The sequence below is a fragment of the Halictus rubicundus genome, chromosome 8, assembly GCF_050948215.1.
Source record: "Halictus rubicundus isolate RS-2024b chromosome 8, iyHalRubi1_principal, whole genome shotgun sequence".
NCBI classification, from domain to species: Eukaryota; Metazoa; Arthropoda; class Insecta; order Hymenoptera; family Halictidae; genus Halictus; species Halictus rubicundus.
This window is the reverse complement of record NC_135156.1, coordinates 13329257-13332846: the sequence shown is the minus strand read 5'-3', so window position 1 is coordinate 13332846 and position 3590 is coordinate 13329257.

Here is a 3590-nt window from a genome sequence, read left to right as displayed (position 1 = left end):
CGCCGCTTGCCTGCGTTATTAAATACGATGTCAAATGGGACTGTTTATGGTCCCATCATTCTTGTCGAAACTCTCCAAAAACCCGTCCACAACTACGAGTACGGAACGAGCGAAGAGACTAGACTACATTTCATTATTGTTAATTACAAGAATGCTACAATAGAATGGCAACAAGTACAGTGAATTCTCGATATATGTCAACAACAAGCAAAATAAAAATGTTCTGCATCGATTCTGGGGAGCAGGAACCAAATGAAAATTTATTTCATCCCCTAATAGTTCTTTCACATTGAAAAGAACGTAACAATATTCTTAGATTTTTCACTGTTTTATATTTCACTTAGCCAAGTTCTTCATAGATGCGCAAAAATTCGCAGTCTAATAATAATTGCCGCCTGAAAAATCTGATCTTAGTCGGATCACTCTGATATTTCCACTGTTAACACCCGTGTTCCGTATTAGAGATATTCGGCCATTAAAACATCGCGTCTTTCGTTCGTGCATCTCGCACGACCGGAGAATACGAATTAATCTTCACGCTAAATCCGCAAGTGGTAAAGGCAGGAATAATAAACAGCTAACAGCGTAAATATTTCCCGAACTCCATAATTGACTCGCTGACTCGCGGCGAAGTATGAGATCTGAATTTCATGAAACTCGAAGCGCTTTATGCTCACCATGTTTTAGTTTGTTAATTAGTTATATTCGAGCTCCGCATCGTGCGTTTTAATTCGCTCGATCGTGACGACGCTGGTCGATCTTGCGTTAATCGCTCAGAAATTTGCAATCTCAAAAGTGACCATAATTTTTCGCATTAGTCACTCAGAAAGCGGGGGAAAATTTGTCGGCCAATTCTGCTATGAATTTCAACACTGTTATTAACAATAAGACGGGGTTTGCAATCTCAAAAGTAACCATAATTTTTCGCAGTAGTCACTCAGAAAGCGGGGGAAAATTTTTCGGTCAATCTTTCTATGCATTTTGACACTGTTATTAACGATAAGACGGGGTTTGCAATCTCAAAAGTAACCATAATTTTTCGCATTAGTCACTCAGAAAGCGGGGGAAAATTTGTCGGCCAATTCTGCTATGAATTTCAACACTGTTATTAACAATAAGACGGGGTTTGCAATCTCAAAAGTAACCATCATTTTTCGCATTAGTCACTCAGAAAGCGGGGGAAAATTTTTCGGCCAATTCTGCTATGAATTTCAACACTGTTATTAACAATAAGACGAGGTTTGCAATCTCAAGAGTACATCATAATTTTTCGCATTAATCGCTCGGAAAGTGGGCAAGATTGTTCACACAATTCTTTAGGCATCGCAGTTGTTCTTGATAGTAAGTCTTGCAATCGCAACAGTGGTGCCAAATGTCAGCAATAATTGCCGAAGCAGTGAGTAAATTTGTGGTGAATTCTTTCATGCATTCCGACGGTGTCCTCGATAATAAGATGAGCCTCGCGACGTTTGTTGGTTTAGCGAAATACCGTCGGAAATGCATTGCCAGTGCTCGCGCGCATATACTCGGGCTACATACTTCGATTGAAATGTAAAATTCACGCACCAGCCGCGGCATGAATATTGCCCGTGTTGCCAGCTTGAACTCCGTGTCTTCCTTCGAAAGCTAAAAAGCTCGAATTATTCGATGTCGCGTCTTCCGACGGAATTGAATCAAATCTGTTCTTTCGACGTCGCGTCGACACGTTGAAATTCAATAGGAATTCTCCGACGATTTGATTCGCATTTATTTCTTATGACGGGACACGCGACACGCATTATCTTGACAATATATTTCGCCCTGTGCTCGACGAACCCGACTTCCAAGAAAATTGCAATCATTTCCATTTAATTTTTCAACAGACCTGTAAATCAGACTGCGGATTTTTGTGCTACATAAGAATCGCATACAAATGCATACACATTTACTTCCATTTATAACCATTTTAAATTCACCGTACGTTTTTATTATTTTATATTTAATCTACTCGACATAATTCTGAAAAAAAACTGGATCCTCTGTAACCCAGTCTTCATCAAAACTGAACAAAAACTGCGTAATGACTAACAAAGGTTTAAAATAGGCGGCTAACCCCTAATTCCAAAATTGCAAATAATCACAGAAGATTCGCCGAATCAGTAATTTCTCATAGGAGTGTCTGTACATTTCCGACGATACAAATTAAAGAGATCCCAAACTGGCCAATTAGTCTCATCCGCTGCGTCGCCGAGAAGGCGTTTGGTGTGGGCGAATAATTCCGTCTTCAACTATTATCGAGTTTCGATCATTTTGCGAGGGTCTGCGCTGAAAAGGCAGCCGAAACCGAATGATAATGGGTGGCTGGAGGGTGGCACGGTGAAGGTAGGTCGGCGGGGGGAGAGATTTCGGTTGGCATAGCGGCGACGCTTCGACACACAATAAAACTCCATCGATTTTCACTTAGAGAAAAGTCAGCCGTTCTCCCCTTTTACATTTATTCGAGTTATCTTCGTTTGTCGTTCGCCGCGCTGCGCCGCGGGCCGAGCAGGAAAATCCGGTGTACCGATGGACGAGCTCTGAAAAGAGGGTGCTCTTTTCTGTCTTCTTCATCCGCGGCGCCGAACAAGAAACGAGAGCGTCCGGGGGGACACGGCTTCGAGTCATTGGCGGCCTTATCGGCCGGCCTTATCATCCGGGGGTTATTTATTATTACCGCGGTGGAGGTTGTGCATTAAATTTCCATTACCCCGACGCTGAAACGCCGGCAAATCAAGAACCGCGCTCGCGTAATTTATGCGCCGCGCTGATTTCAGAGCTTTAAGCCCCCGACGACGATCGCGGCGACCCTCCTCACCGCCGAGAACTATCTTGCGCGAGACTTATTTCGGTACTCGTCCCCCCTCCTTTTTTCCGAGCAGATAAACGCCTCGTGCCGCACAGACTCTCGATACGCCGGAGCGTCGTTTCATCCTCGCTCGGGACGCTTCGCGCGGAATATTCGACGTTTCGCAGGTTTCTAATGTCGCAAGCCATCAGCCAGAGGATTAGGAGCGAATTTCGGGACGAATATGTTGAGCCTTTTGTGACGACACCATTCGTTTCGCACGGAGTGGGTGATCTCGTCGAGCGTCGGCGTCGGGCGACCTAATGGCTGGTCGTCGGTCATGTTTCTACCTCTTGGAAGTCGCACGAGATAACCGGATGTTGCCTTCCACAGATTTCTCAATCTTAGCAGTTTAACTTCGCCTGTCGATGAGCGTTCCACAAGTAGATCGAGCATGTCACTGAAGTTAAATAAACATGCATTTTCCTTCTTAATAATTTTAAAATAATATATTTATTAGGAGTTTACTTTTACTTTTTCCTTCGCGATCCCGATCGATCTAGATTTCATTAAAATTTCACCGGTTATATAGTAAATTAATTCTCCTAGCATGTCAAAAAATCTCGCTCGATTCAATTTCAAGAAAATCATATATTTGTGATCGAGCTAAGAACGCGTCTCAAACAGCGTTTCCATTGTTCGATCTTCAACCCCTGCAGCGTTCTAGCGAACAGCAAAAGGTCTCCGGTACGGAAGGTGTCCATTAAAAACCTGGAAGTAAACGTTT